This window comes from Mirounga angustirostris, unplaced genomic scaffold, assembly GCF_029215605.1.
Source record: "Mirounga angustirostris isolate CCGP_5_RB_7025 unplaced genomic scaffold, mMirAng1.0.hap1 SCAF_5, whole genome shotgun sequence".
Lineage (NCBI taxonomy): Eukaryota > Metazoa > Chordata > Mammalia > Carnivora > Phocidae > Mirounga > Mirounga angustirostris.
This window is the reverse complement of record NW_026991713.1, coordinates 159,890,098-159,906,422: the sequence shown is the minus strand read 5'-3', so window position 1 is coordinate 159,906,422 and position 16,325 is coordinate 159,890,098. Positions and strand designations below refer to the sequence as shown.

Genomic DNA, 16,325 nt, shown 5'->3' with positions numbered 1-16,325 from the left:
TTACATTTATATTTTTATAATCACCTGTAATACTGAGCAATTTTAGTTGGTCCCTATCACTGATACTTTTTTCACGGATACTTTTTTACATGAATCCTCGCTCGTTATCATTTTCCTGCTGGGTTGTTGTCTTTTTGTTTGGGTATTTATATTTTTCTTATTGATTTGTAGGAACTTTTTATAGGTCGGATAGTAGTCCTTTGCCTCTGTACTCGTTGCAGTATTTTCTCCCAAACGATTGTCTTTCGGTTTCGCTTGTACCATACATTTCAGGATACATTTCATTCTGAATCTCTGTGGTGCCCAATCTCATAGTCTAACTTTATAGCTTGTGGCTTTGGATAGTGCTTCAAAAGACCATTTTCAATCGCTGCATTTTCTTTTAGCACTTTTAGGGTTTGGGCTTCTGTTGCTTAGACCATTCATCTGTCTTTATTATTTTGTATGTTACAAGGTAGCACTTTTGTCCCTACACCATCTAGTGATGGTCTGTATCCCCCATGGATTTGAAAGAGCCCTTAAATGCTAAATTTTTATATATACTTTGACACAGACATGGGTATATCGTTCTTCACTTCCAGTTGGAATTGCTTTTTTCCTTTTGATGCCTGAACATTTTGCCTTGCGATATAACTTAGTTGTGAATTGATTGAGAGCGCCTATAGCTTGCTTCTAGAGTAAGAATAGGTTTGTACCGCTGAATAGCACCCTTTTCTTAGTTCATTTGAGCAGCTGTACTCCAGGAAGAAAGAAAAGAAAGGGACCCTGACAAAAAACATGTGTCTAAGCCTGTGAAAGCAATAGCTTTTTAGGTAGTCCTGCCATGTAGACTTCAACATACGTGTCATTGGCTGGAAGTCGTCATGTGGCCCTACCCCTAGCTGCAGGGACGTGGCGGGGGGGAGAATTTCTCACAGGGCAGATTAATACCTCGAACAAAATTGGGGCCCTCTTCGTAAGGAAGCAGGCGTAAGTGGATATTGAAAGGGGAACTCGGATTGGGGCACCTGGGTGGCTCTGTTGTTAAGCCTCTGCTTTCGGCTCAGGTCGTGATCCCAGGGTCCTGGGATCGAGCCCCGCATCGGGCTCCCTGCTCAGCGGGAAGCCTGCTTCTCCCTCTCCCACTGCCCCTGCTGTGTTCCCTCTCTAGCTGTCTCTCTCTCTCTGTCAAGTAAATAAATAAAATCTTTAAAAAAAAAAAAAAAAAGAAAGAAAGAAAGGGGAACTTGGTGGGTCAGCTCCATCTCTCATCTTTTTTTCTTTCCTTTAGAATTTCCCCAGGTAGGGGTGCCTGGGTGGTTCAGTCAGGTTGAACATCTGACTGTTGATCTCAGCTCAGGTCTCGATCTCAGGGTTGTGAGTTCAAGCTCCACATTGGGCTCCGTGCTGGGTGTGTTGCCTATTTAAAAAAAGAAACAAAGACAAGAATCTCCCCAGGTATTCTTCAGTGACAGAGGTGGGACGGCAGGGGAGAAAAGGAGATAATTTGTAAAATAAAATGCTCAGGTCTCATTGTTCAGCTTGATGAGCATTAAGAAATGTATACAGTTGACTCTTGAACAACATGGGTTGGAATTGCATGGGTCCACTTATAGGCAGATTTTTCGATAAATAGAATACAGTACTGTAAACATATTTTCTGTATGATTTTCTGAATATGTTCTTTAGTGTACTTTATTGAAGGAATACAATGTATAATAAATGTAACATACAAAATCTATGTTAATCAACCGTTTATGTTATCAGTAACGCTTCTGGTCGTCAGTAGGCAATTAGCAGGGAAGTTTTTGGGGAGTAAAAGTTAAATGAAAATTTCGGACTGCACAGGGGTCAGCGCCCCTAACCCCTGGGTTGATCAAGGGCCAACTGTATATCTGTGCACCATCCCCGAAAACTGTATCTGAAACTCCAGAAGTTTCCTTTGTATGTCTTTCTAGTTAATCTCCTTACCTCCAGTGGTCATTTTCTGATTTCAGGATCTATGATAGAGTATAATTGCCTTTTCTTGTACGTCGTGTAAATGGAATCAAGCAGTATGTATCGTTTTGTCTTCTTTCACTCAGTGTGTTCTTTGCGATTTATCCATGTTGTGTGCACTTATCCAAGATACACAAAGCCAGATCCTACTACTTTAAGTGGTAAGGACAGATTTTAATCAGCAATGACTATTGTAGTCAGGAAAAGAGTCCAGCTTGAATGAAACTCAACCTTGATTTGTACAGAGGGTATTTTATGTTTTAAAGATTTTATTTATTTTTTGACACAGAGAGAGAGACAGCTAGAGAGGGAACACAAGCAGGGGGAGTGGGAGGAGGGAGAAGCAGGCTCCCTGCTCTGCAGGGAGCCCGATGTGGGGCTCAATCCCAGGACCCTGGGATCGTGACGTGAGCCAAAGGCGGAGGCTGAACAACTGAGCCACCCAGGCACCCCACCGAGGGCATTATAAAGAGAGGATGAGGGAGTCATGCCAGAGGTGAATTAAATCAGAGAAGTAAAAGATTACAAAAAGTGGGAAACGTGAAACCCCCTGCATTTACTCACTGGGAGACAGAGGCCAGACTTTTCATTGTTGGCTGAACAAACCATGGATGCCTTGAGTTTTCTCAGTAGGGACTAAGGGTGACTGGAGTCACCCTAGGGGTGGGGTCTTGAGCTGTTGTTAGGAAGTATGTTAGTGTTTGGGCGAGTCTGCATATGATAAGCCAAGGTTGAGGCCCCTTTGAGAAGAGGGCTCAGAGGAGTCAGGCTAGCGTTTGCTTAAGGAGAGAGTCTTTGTGAGTGTAAAATGGTGTGGTCCTTTGTATGTAGTGTGCATATACCACAATTTTTTCATCTGTTCATCTGATGATCAGGCATGTTGTTGTATCCAATTTTTTGGTCATTGTGAATAGGCTACAATAAACATTCTTAGAGCAGTCTTAAATTTCTCTTGAAATTGCTTAGTGGAATTGCTTAGTCACAGCGAAGGGATATATTGAACTGCTAGACTAATTTCCAAAGTGGTTTATCAGTTTACACTTCCCACCAGCAATACTCCAGTTGCTCAGCATCCTCGTGAACATTCTGTGTTGTCAGTGAGGGTGAAATAGCATCTCATTATGGTTTCACATTGCATTTCCCTGGTGAAGCATGATCTTAGGCACCTTTTCGTGTGTTTCTTGGGCATTCCGACATCTTTTGTGACCTGTCGAACGTTCAAGTCTTCTGCCCGTTTTTGTTGTTAATGTTGTTTTTGGTTTTGACTTATTGGAGTTTATTATATATTCTGAATAGGAATTCTTTGTCATACAGATGTATTTTAAAAATACATGTATAGGAAAATAAAAATTTTAAATACTTAGAGTAGCATCAAAGCACGTAAACTGGTTGGGGTGACTGGCTGGCCCAGTTGATGAATCATCTGTGTTTTGATCTCAGCTCAGGTCTTAAACTCAGGGTTGTGAGTTCAAGCCCTGCACTGGGCTCCATGCTGGGTGTGGAGCCTACTTACACAACAAAAACAACAACCAAAACAACCCCAAACTGGCTGGGAATAAGTCTCATGAAAGACATGAAACACCTTTACACAGAAAAGTAAAAAACTTTGTTGAGAGGAATTCAAGAAGACTGAAATAAATGGGAGCTCTGTTTTGTTCATACATCGGGGAAGATTTGATGTCCTGGAGATTTCTGTTCTCCACGCCTTGATTCATGCAAACAGTGCAATCCCAGTTAAATCCTAGCCATGTTTTTTAGAAGAAATGAACAAGTTGATTCTAAAATGTATATGGAAATGCAAAGGGTCTGGAATAGCCAAAAAAGTCTTCAAAAGAAGAACACAGTTGATGAACTTACACTGCTTCTTCTTGCTTAATTTTAAGACTTAGAGCAAAGCCACAGTAATCCAAGTCTTTGACACAAAGAGAGATCAATGAGCAGAGCAGAGAGTCCAAAAAATAGACCAAACGCAAGTACTGTCGACTGATTTTTGCCCAGAGTGTCCAGTCAGTTCAGTGGTGGAAAGGGAAGTCTTTTTAATGAATAATTCTGTGTGACCTGGACATTCAGGCGGAAAGAAAACGGACCTTGACCCCTCCCTCATTCTGACATACACACATTAATTTGGGATGAATCATAAGCCTAAATATGAAAGCGAGAACCAGCGGCGCCTGGGTGGCTCAGTCGCTTGAGTCCGACTCTTGATTTTGGCTGAGGTCATGATCTCGGGGTCATGAGATTGAGCTCCGTGTGAACCCTGTGTCAGGCTCCACGCTAAGCGAGGAGTCAGCTTGAGATTCTTTCCCTCTCCTGCTCCCCCCTGGGCGCGCTCTCTCTCAAATAAATAAATCTTAAAAAAGGAAAAAGCTAGAACCGTAAAACTTTTGTATGAAAACATGGGAAAATGTCTTGACAACCTTGAGGTAGACAAATGTTTTGTATGCAGAACACAAAAAGTTCTAATTAGAAAGGAAAAATAGATACACTAAGAAAACGAAGAGGCAAGACAGACTGGGAGAAAATATTCAGAATACGTGTTCTTAAATGTTTTATTTTTTCCAAAAGTACTTTAGCATTATTCAGATCCATGGTATCTTATTAGTGTATTCTTTATTAACTGTTTTTTTCTTTTTTCTTTTTTGTTTAAGTCAGATATGAGACATTGTACCGTGGGAAATTTCTGATTGGCTTCTCCTCCTTATTCACCCTCTGGTCAATGTTGGTTCCTTTTCCGTTCATGTCTTGCCCAGTGTTCAGGGACTCCTTGCAGTAGAGACAGTAGATTTTAGATCCTATTGATCCTTGTGAAGTAACTGGCAATTCGATGAAGCCAGAAAGCAATAGCAGTAGCTTCCTTTGGGAGGAAATGATAGCCTGTGAGTCTTAGTCAATTGAGGCCCAGTGTTGTTTTTTGTTTTTTTGTTTTAAGATTTTATTTATTTATTTATTTATTTATTTATTTATTTATTTATTTATTTGAGAGAGCGAGACAGAGTGGAGGGGGGCAGGGGGAGAGGGACAAGCAGAATCTGCACTGAGCGTGGAGCCTGAACACGGGGTTCGATCTCAGGAACCTGAGGTCATGACCTGAGCCGAATCAAGCGTCAGACACTTAAACGCCTGAGCCGCCTAGGCACCCCTGTTTTTCGTGTTTTTTTGTCTTTTGTTTTTGTTTTGTTTTTCTTAGGTGATTAAACACTTAAGGCCTTGCGGATCTGCTGAGGAAAGCAACAGCGCTCACAAGAAGGGAAACAAACTCAAAGTCTGTGTAGGTACAAAGTCTGTTGCGCGTAAGACTTTGCTTCCTGCCTTCCATTTATAAGCAAGAATAAACGCAACAGGAAATAGGAACCCAAAACTGAGACTAAAGGACGTAAAAGAACAACAATAAAATTAAAAATGAGAGGTAGAGCATATCTTCAAGGCCCGTATGCAGCACGCAGTTAAAATTCCCAACTTGAAAACCGATGCTGAGAGTATTGGATTGAGTCTTGCAATTGCAGATATATACATTGTAGGTACATATATATGTACATACAGGGCACCGCATATCTATCTATCTATCTATCTATCTATCTATCTATCTATCTATCTATCTATCTATCTATCTACATGCACTGTGTATCCCTACAGAAGCAGACACACATACACACCGACACCATATCAGCAACTGAAGTGTTGGGGGAGGGATGGAAGTCCAAGTGGGTAAGTAGGTTTGCAAAGCAATGGAATTAAGTTTCCTCCGAGGTTGCACAGCTTGAGGAAACAACCTCGACCTCTGTCTGTAAGCGGTGCCTTCCACAGAGGGTGCTTCTGAGGGCTGTACGTGTTCCTGTTTGTCCAGCGTGTGGAATAATGCCTGGCATTGTAGCCAGCACTCATGAGTGTTGATGAGAAGTGAAATGAAGCAGCCCCAGCCTGGACCCTCACTGGCTGGAAGAGCGGGGAGGGCCCCTTCCCATTCCCTCCGGTGGAGGGCATGTCACACCTTTCCTAGCAAGTTCCCACCGTTGCAGGGGACGCTCCTGCCGAAGGGGCCAAGTCAGTCAGTGCTTCTTGAATGAACTGGTGGCTGCAGCAGATCAGTGTTTCCCACGGGAGGAATGGGAGATGACTTGAGGTGGCACCCAGATAGAAGTTTTACATTTTAATAGGTATTTATTACAGGGTGTGTTAGAAGAAAATATTAGGTAGCACGTCAGACCTGGGTACTAAAAAGAAGTGAAAATTGCAGGGAACACTGGATTGAATAAACCCTGAGAAAAGGTCTTTCTAAATATGGGATCTTTTTTTTCCTTCTTTAAAGATTTTATTTCTTTATTTTGACAGAGACAGTGAGAGCGGGAACACAAGCAGGGGGAGTGGGAGAGGGAGAAGCAGGCTTCCCGCTGAGCGGGGAGCCCGACGCGGGCCTCGATCCCAGGACCCTGGGATCATGACCTGAGTCGAAGGCAGACACTTAACGACTAAGCCACCCAGGCGCCCCTAAATATGACATCTTAAGTCAAGCAGAGAAAGTCACTTATCATATGGTTTTACTTACTTGTGGAACATAAGGAATTGCGTGGACGACTTTAGGAGAAGGAAGGGAAAAATGAAGGGGGCGAGATCGGAGGGGGAGACTAACCATGAGAGACTATGGACTCTGAGAAGCAAACAGAGGGTGTTAGAGGGGAGGGATGTGGGGCGATGCGTTAGCCCGGTGATGGGTATTAAGGAGGGCACGTATTGCATGGAGCCCTGGGTGTTATACGCAAACAATGAATCATGGAACAACTACATGAAAAACTAACCGATGTACTGTATGGTGACCAGCATAGCACAATAAAGAAAAAATAAATAAAGAGATCTTTCATTCTTTGGGTTTTATTTTATCTATTTATTTGTTTAACTTTTTGAGAGCGAGAACACATGTGAACGGTGGTAGGGAGGGGAGGGGAGGGGAGAGAGAAAGATCCCAAGCAGGCTGCACGCCCAGTGCGGAGCCAGACGTGGGGCTCCATGTCAAGACTCTGAGATCACAACCTGAGCCTCAGCCAGGACTCGGTTGCCCAACAGACTGCGCCACCCAGGCGCCCAGATTCACTCTTGATGTGTCCTGCAGTCACTGTGCACCATGTTGGAGTTGTCATTATCTGTGCACGTGGACGTGCTCGGTCTTCCTCGTGGCGTGGCTGGACCGCTGCACCTGCAGCCCCTGGCTGCTTCGGTCCACGTACCATTTAAGGGCCATTTGAAGAAGGAGCGCAAATCCCGATTGCTATTCCAGAACCATCCGTTGAGACCTTCTGACGAGATCAAGAAAGACAGAGGAACACAGCCTACACCTGGAGGGTCGGGAGCTTGGAAAGCAATCTCAGAGCCGGTGATGGCGATCTCTTCAGAAACTCAGCCTCGCCAGTGCCCTTGGCGGCTCGAAGGTCAGTGTTGTGTGGCAACTCACAGATCTCCTGAAAGGGAAGACTTGACCAACTCATGTCACTCATCCTTTCCCTTTTGTTCTGTCCCAAAAGTCTAAAAGGGCTTTTTCATAAACATGAAATGAGAATTGTAAGCAATAAGAAAGACATGGACTAACTGGCAGTGTTTCTTTTTTCTTTTTTCAGTCTTACAATTGATGGTGTCTTAGAATGAAATATGGCCTATGGTTAGTTTAGAAAAATTATAAAACAGAGAGAAATGAAAACACATACAGCCCAGAAATCTCTGAGCTTTCACCTGTTTCTCTGCTGTTCTTCAACCTCCCTGTATACCTTCTGCTACTGGAACATTCCGAGGCGCTTCCTGCCCCCATGCTGTTGTCCTTCATCTGGCATAAGCTCTGACTTCTCTGTGTCTCTGTCGCTGTGTCTTCCCGGGTTCCCCACTGTATCCCCAGTGCCTGGCACTTAGCAGACACTCAACAAGTATTGCTTGACTGGATCAAGAGTGTTAAACTGAGGGCGAGCACAGAAGCTGCTCCTTGTCATCCAGGAGAGGGCAGTAGGAAGGACAGGGAGGAGCTCCTAGAGGAAGGCGGCTTGGTCAGCTTTTCAGCAGGTAGAGCTGCTCAGCGGGGGAGCGAGTGCCTCCGTGGTGGGGCGTGCTCAGGCAGTAGCTCGGTGTTGTTGAAGGGTGCTTGCCCTGCATGTCAGGGTCGACCAGGTCATTTGGAAGGCCCCTTCCAACCAGACATCCATGTTTGCGGACTCTTCTCCCGGGTCTGTGGTTCTTTCTCGACTGCAGATAGGGCTTTTACCACTGGATGGCACCAGATGAAGGCTGTGAGGACAGTGCTCATCCAACCACCCACAGTGAGAACACAGTTTTTTCTCTTTTCATTATGGAAGTTTCGTTGATCTGTACAATGTTATGTCAGTTTCAGGTGTGCAGCATCGTGATTCGACAAGTTTGTTCATTACTCAGCACTCACCACGATTAAGTATAGTCACCATCTGTCACGGTACAGTTGTTATGACAATATTCTTGGACTATATTCCGGATGTTGTACTTTTCATCTTTGTGAGTTATTTATATAAGTGGAAGCTTGTAACTCTGAATTCCTTTGACCAATTTCGCCCCCCCCCTTTCCGTCTGGCAACCATCAGTTTGCTCTCGGTGTTTAAGGGTCTATTTTTTTTGTTGGTGTAGAGAACAGATTTTTCATGGCACTTATACCCCAAACACACACTTCAACAACTTCACAGAAACAGTCTTTAACTCGTACAGTATGTAACGCATACTGATTTTTTCTAGTTTACTCTAGCTGACTGCATTTTCTAAGACGGGGATTTGCAAACTATTACACTGATTTTATGACACGGATGGGTCACAATCCACTGTTTGAAAAGCACTGTTTTAGACAACGCAGCCTGTTCAGCCTTGTAAAACTCTGTGGGTCAGTTTTCCTTGACAGTCTGGGCTGTAGCAAGTTGTGTCCCTTAGTGAGTACTTGGTGTGTTTCTGTGTTGAGCTGCTGCCTTGAGCAGCAGTAGGTATGTGCTTCCTTATGGGTGTCTGTGGATGTGGGAATATGGACGTGGGAGATGGCGGGGGGCGTGTTTGTACAGGATTAGCACCTACTGTAGTCCAGGCAGCGGTAAGCCTTGTCAGTGGATATGAAGAGAAGATATATTATCTGTCTGCTTCTGGGAGCTCAGAACCCAGCTGGGTGACATCACATACACATACACACACACACACGAGCGTGCACACCCCCCCACACACACACCCCCTCCCCTCCCCCCCCACGCCCCCTACCCCTTTCAGCTTACTCATCAAGCAAATGGAAATGAACTGATGCGCTCAGAATACCACTTAGGACATTTCAGGGTGTAACAGAAGACCAACTCCATTTGGTTTATTTATTACTTTTTTTAATGTAAATTCAATTAGCCAACTTACAGTACATCATTAGATTCAGATGTCGTGTTCAGTAGTTTGTCAGTTTCATATAACACCCAGTGCTCATCACATCACATGCCCTCCTTAGTGCCCATCACCGAATTACTCCATCCCCCCACCCACCACCCCTCCAGCAACCCTCCCGTTTGTTTGCTAGAGTTAAGAGTCTCTTACGGTTTTTCTCCATCGCTGATGACTTCCCATTCTGTTTTCCTTCCCTTCCCCTACAGTCCTCTGCCCTGTTTCTTATATTGCACATATGAGTGAAACCATTTGATATTTGACTTTCTCGGATTGACTTATTTCGCTCAGCATAATACCCTCCAGTTCCATCCGTGTGCATGTAAATGGTAAGTATTCATCTTGTCTGTTGGCTGGGTAATAGTCCATTGTGTGTATGTGTGTGTATATATACACACATATATATATGTGTGTATATATACACACACATACACACACACACATATATATATATACCACATCTTCTTTATCCATTCATCTGATAAGACATTTGCAAATATCTTCTCCCATTCCGTAGGTTGCCTTTTAGTTTTGCGGACCTTTTCCTTTGCTGTGCAGAAGCTTTTTCTCTTGATGAAGTTGCAATAGTTCATTTTTGCTTTTGCTCCCTCGCCTTTGTAGATGTATGTAGCAAGTAGTCGCTGCGGTTGAGGTCGAAGAACTTCCTGCCTGTGTTCTCCTCTAGGATTTTGATGGATTCCTGTCTCACAGTAAGGTCTTCCATCCATCTTGAGTTTATCTTTGTGTATGGTGCCAAAAAATGGTCCCGTTTTATTCTTCTACATGTGGCTGTCCAGTTTTCCCAGTACCATTTATTGAAGAGACTGTCCTTTTTCCACTGGATATTCTTTCCTGCTTTGTCGAAGATTAGTTGACCATAGAGTTGAGGGTCCATTTCTGGGTTCTGTCTTCTGTTCCGTTGATCCATGTGTCTGTTTTTGTGCCAGAACCATACTGTCTTGATGATTACAGCTTTGTACTCTAGCTTGAAGTCTGGCATTGTGATGCCACTAGCTTTGGTTTTCGTTATCAACATTCCTCTGGCCATTCGGGGTCTTCTCTGGTTCCATACACATTTTAGGATGATTTGTTACAGTCTGTGAAAAAAGTTGATGGTATTTTGATGGGGATCTCATCGAATGGTTCGATTACTCTGTGTAGACATTTTAACAGTGTTTTTCCAATCCATGAGCATGGAACGTTGTTTCATTTCTTTGTGTCTTCCTCAATTTCTTTGCTAAGTGTTGTGTAGTTTTTGGAGTACAGATCCTTTACGTCTTTGGTTAGGTTTATTCTTAGGTATCTTATGGGTTTCAGTGCATTTGTAAATGGGATCGATTCCTTCATTTCTCGTTCTTCTGTCTCATTGTTAGTGTATGGAAATGCAACTCATTTCTGTGCATTGATTTTATATCCTGCTGAATTCTTGTATGAGTTCTAGCAATTTTGGGGTGGTGTTTTGGGTTTTCCACATAAAGTATCATGTCATCTGCAAAGAGTGAGAGTTTGACTTCTTTGCTCAGTCGGATGCCTTTGATTTCTTTTTTGTTGTTTTCTGATTGCTGAGGCTAGGACTTCTCTAGTTGAAGAACTGCGGTGAGAGTGGGCCTCCCTGTCATGTTCCTGACCTTAGAGGAAAAGGTCTCCGTGTTTCCCCATTGAGAATGATATTCGCTGTGGGCTTTTCATAGATGGGTTTTATGTTATTGAGGTATATCCCCTCTACCCCTATACTGTGGAGAGTTTTAATCAAGAAAGGATGCTGCATTTTGTCCGGTGCTTTTTCTGCATCCGTTGAGAGGATCATACGGATCTTGACCTTTCTTTTATTAATGTGAAGTATCACATTGATTTGATTTGCGAATGTGGAACCACCCTTAGAGCCCAGGAATAAATCCCACTTCGTCACGGTGAATACTCCTTTTAATGTGCTGTTGGATCCTATGCGCTAGTATTGTGCTGAGAATTTTTGCATCCATGGGGTCTTTGTCTGTTTTTGGGATCAAGGTCATGCTGGCCTTAGAGAACAAGTTTGGAAGTTTTCCTTCCATTTCTGTTTTTTGAAACAGCCTCAGAAGAATAGGTATTAGTTTTTCTTTGAATGTTTGGTGGAATGCCCCTGGGAAGCCATGTGGCCCTGGACTCTTGTGTGTTGGTAGATTTTTTGATCACTGCTTCAGTTTCCTTGCTGGTTATGGGTCTGTTCAGGTTTTGTATTTCTTCCTGATTCAGTTTTGGTGGCTTACAAGTTTGCAGGAACGCATCCATTTCTTTCAGGTGACCTCATTTGTTGTCCTATAGTTGCTGTGTGTGTTCTTAAGATGGTTTGTGTTTCTTTGGTGTTGGTTGTGATCTCTCCTCTTTCATTCATGACATTATTATTTTGGGTCCTTTCCCCTTTCTTTTGGATAAGTGTGGCTTGAGGTTCATCAAGCTTATTAATAATTTCAAAGAACCGGCTCCTGGTTTCATTGATTGTTCTACTGTTCTTCTGGTTTCTATTTCATTGTTTTCTGCTCTAATCTCTATAATTTCTCTTCTCCTGCTTGGTTTCGGCTTTAGTTGGTGTTCATTCTCCGGCTCCTTTGGGCGTAAGGTTAGCTTGTGTATTGGAGACTTTCTGATTTTTTGAGGAAAGCTTGTATTGCTATGTACTTTCCTCTTAGGACCGCCTTTGCTGGATCCCAAAGGTTTTGAACGGCTGTGTTTTCAGTTTCATTCATTTCCATGAAATCTTTAATTCTTCTTTGATTTCCTGGTTGATGCATTCATTCTTTCGTAGGATGCTCTTTAGCCTCCGAGTGTTTGAGTTCCTTCCCTATTTCCTGTTGTGACTGAGTTCCTGTTTCAAAGCATAGTGGTCTGAAAAGAGGCAGGGAATAATCCCAATCTTTTGGTATCGGTTGAGACCTGATTTGTGCCCCGGTATGGGATCTCTTCTGGAGAATGTTCCATGTGCCCTGTAGAAGAATGTGTATTCTGTTGCTTTAGGATGGCATGCTGTGATGTACCTGTGAAGTCCATCTGGTCCAGTGTGTCATTCAGAGCCCTTGTTTCCTTGTTGATCATCTGCTTAGATGATCTGTGCATTGCTGGGAGTGGGGTGTTGAAGTCCCCTACAGTTATTGTATGATTCTCGTCGTGTTTCCTTCATTTGGTTCTTAATTGGTTTATGTAATTGGCTGCTCAAGTTAGGAGCATATATATTTATAATTGTTAGATCTTCTCGTTGGGTAGGCCCTTGAAGTATGATATAGCATCCTTCTTCATCCCCTAATACAGTCTTTGGTTTAAAATCTAATTTGTCTGATAGGAGGATTGCTACCCCAGCTTTCTTTTGAGGTCCATTCGCGTGATCAATGGATCTCTACCCCCTCACTTTCGATCTGGAGGTGTCTTTAGTTCTACAATGAGTCTCTTGTAGATAGCATATGGATGGGTCTTGCTTTTTTATGCAGTCGGATACCCTGTGTCTTTTTTTTTTTTTTAAATGATGACTTTTTTTTTGAAGATTTTATTTATTCATTTGAGACACAGAGATACAGGGAGAGAGAGAGAGAGCGAGAGAGAGCATGAGCAGGGAGAGAGGCAGAGGGAGAGGGGGAGAAGCAGGCTCCCCGCTGAGCCAGGAGCCCGATGCGGGGCTCGATCCCAGGACCCTGGGATCATGACCTGAGCCGAAGCCAGACGCTTAACCATCTGAGCCCCCCAGGCGCCCCTACCCTGTGTCTTTTGATTGGAGCATTTAGCCCATTTAGATTCCGAGTAACTATTGAGAGAGATGAGTTTAGTACCGTTGTATTACCTGTATAGTCCCTGTTTCTGTAGATCTTTTTCTTTCTGGTCCAGTGTTACTTTTGGGCTCTCTCTTGGCATAGAGGATCCCTTTTAGTATTTCTTTCTTTCTTTTTTTTTTTTTTAAGATTTTATTTATTTGACAGAGAGAGACACAGCGAGAGAGGGAACACAAGCAGGGGGAGTAGGAGAGGAAGAAGCAGGCTTCCCGCGGAGCAGGGAGCCCAGTGCGGGGCTCGATCCCAGGACCCTGGGATCATGACCTGATCTGAAGGCAGATGCTTAGCCGACTGAGCCACCCAAGCGTCCCCCCCTTTAGTATTTCTTGCAGGGCTCGTTTAGTGGTCCCATAGTCTTTCAGTTTCTATTTGTCCAGGAAGCCCTTTAGCTCTCCTTCCATTCTGAATGACAGCCTTGCTGGAGAAAGTATTCTTGGCTGTATGTTTTTCTCATTTAGTACCCTGAATAGATGATGTCAGCCCTTTCTGGCCTCCCAGATCTCTGTGGATAGGTCTGCTGCCAGCCTAATGTTCCTACCCGTCTAGGTTAGGAACCTCTTGTCTTGAGATGCTTTCCGGATTTTCTCTTTATTTCTGAAATTTGCAAGCTTCGCTACTGTATGTCAGGGTGCTGATATATTTTTATTGATTTGGAAACGGGTTCTCTCTACCTCTTGAACTTGTATGCCTGTATCCTTCCCCAGATTAGGAAAGTTCTCAGCTATGATTTGTTCATATATACCTTCTGTCCCTCTTTCTCTCTCTCTCTTTCTCCTCAGGGCCTGCAGTAACTCCTCAGCGGGGAGTCTGCTTGCTTCAGGATTTTTCTTTCCCTCTGCCCCTTCCCCCGCTCACTCTCTAAAATAAATAAATCTTTCAAAACAAAAGGAAGAGATCGAAGGAGGGAGGCAAGATGGTGGCACGGTAGGGGAGCTCGTTTCATCTGGTCCCTTGAATGTAGCTAGATAACTATCAAATCATCCTGGACACCTCTGAATTCAACCTGAGATGTAAGGAAGGAATTGCTGGAATTCTACTAATAGACAAGTGACCACTTTTTGCAAAGTAAGAGGTGCGGAGAAGTGAATCTGCGGGGATATATGGGAAGATCCTCTGCGGGGAGAGGGAGCCTGTGTAAGCCGGCCACAGGCAAGTGATACAGCCCCAGAGCGCAAAATCAGAACCTTTAGAAATCTTCTCCGCTAAGAGATAGCCCTGCCTGAAAGGTGCTCTGGTGGCAAGGTGGGGCAGCATCCAAGGTGGGACAGTGTGACCTCAGGATCCCTGGGGTCACAGGAAGAACAGGGGTGCTTGAGCCGGCAGAGTTCCCAGGCACTGGAGTGGGGAAACTGGTTAGGGTCAGGGAGCAGGGGGGGTTCTCAACTCAGTTTGCCATAAACCACGAACCACGGCTCATCTGGGTGACAGCTATTGTATGCGGGTCCTGCACAGGGCAGACAAGGCGGCGCCCCTCTGCCTTCTCCCAGGAGGATCGGTGCAGGCCCTCACCACAGGAGCCTGCAGACTTTGGCACACACAAAACTGAAGACCGCTTATCCCTGACAGTTTACTGAAGAGAGGGGACCTCGATCTTTTCGCTCCGGGCCTGGAAATCGGGGCGTGGCCATTTTTCTTTTCATCCTCTCAAGTGGCCCAGAGAGCCTTCGGGGAATAGAATCACATAGAGCAACTACAAGCAGTTTACACTGAGCCCGCCCCCCCCCCCCCCTGCAAGGGGCGGTACAACTCCCCCCAGGCCAAGACACCTGAGGGTCAGCACAGCAGGCCACTCCCCGAGCAAAGCAGCTGGAAGAATAGGGGAAGAAGTTTAGGAGCCCACAGGAGTGCAAAACTCCAGCACTAGGGGAAAACAGTAAATTGAATTCAAAGGTTATTTCATGATTCGTTTATCTTGCAGTTTAAAATTTTCCTTTTCTTTTTTTCTTCCCAACTAGTTTCTTATTTTATCAACTCTTTCATTTTAAGTCGTTTTTGATTGTCATTTTCTACATTTCCATTTTTTAGAGATAGTCTTCAGTTTTGCTTCCTTCTGCTACATTCAATTTTATGTCTGTATATATGTAACCTTGGTGATTTTACACTTCTGGGATTTAGTGTCTTTTAACAAACAGGCCAAAATACACCCAGGATTTCATGGAGGTTTGACCACCTGGGAGATAATATTCTCTCTTCTCCCACCCCCCAGCCACCCCCCACATTTCTTTTTTCTTCTCTTTTTTGGTTTCTGACCTCTTCGGATTTGACTAGTGTGTATTTGCTTGCGTCGTGGTTGATATTTTTTATGTTGCTCTCTTGTTCCTCCATTCTTCTCTGGGCAAAAGGAATAGAAGGAGGAATTCACAACAAAAGAAAGAACCGGAGGATGTACTCTCTGCCATAGATCTAATTGATATGGACACAATTGAGCTGAGCCTAAACCAAGAGTTGGCCGTTCAACTGACTGAGCCACCCAGCTGCCCCTCCATTTGGTTGAAATGGTAAAGACATTTATTAATTCACATGAGGGGCATTTATTAATTCACATTATCCGATGAGGGGCAGAGCAGGCTATAGGCCCACAGGGGCTTCGCATGGTTTTAGGGATGCAGTGTCCTTCCAGTACTTCTCCTTGTCCTAAGGCTGGTTCCCTCAACGGTTGTCAGAAGCCCTTCAGTGGTAATCTGGGCTTCAGCTCCCTGGTTTAGAACACTGAAAGTTTGGTTCCTTGTAGTGTAGACCGGGGAGAGTTTAGGCTACCATAGCATTTTCCAGGTTATAGTGTAGACCAGAAAGTGAAGGCTACTATAACATTTTCTAGGTTGTGGCTGTTGTGTTTCTTTGTTCCTGGTTTTCCCACTAGGACTTGCTTAAAGGGTGTGGAAGGACCGGTTCCTAATCCAGAGCCGGGGGAAATACTTAGGTAGTCGTTCGTGAGTTTTCCGGAACGATCCTGGATCTCCTTTCCTATGGACACAGAACTTCCGGTCGAGCAGAGTTCTCTGACTGGCTCTCACCCGTGGGTTTGCTGAGGGAATAAGTGGTGGCAGGTTTTCTAGGTGAGGGATGAGGTGAGGTTCTGTGCTGTCTAGGGTCTTGGGGAAGGAGGTAGGCGCACGAGTAAAGAAAGGGAAGAAATGGCTGCCGTGGGGA

At 44.2% G+C, this 16,325-nt stretch overlaps 1 protein-coding gene across 2 annotated transcripts in view; it reads left to right on the top strand.

Moving 5' to 3' along the window:
* Positions 1 to 16,325, top strand: part of LOC135364282 (thyroid receptor-interacting protein 11-like) — a 79,756-nt gene that overhangs the window by 10,345 nt on the left and 53,086 nt on the right. The gene's annotated exons all lie outside the window — the stretch shown is intronic.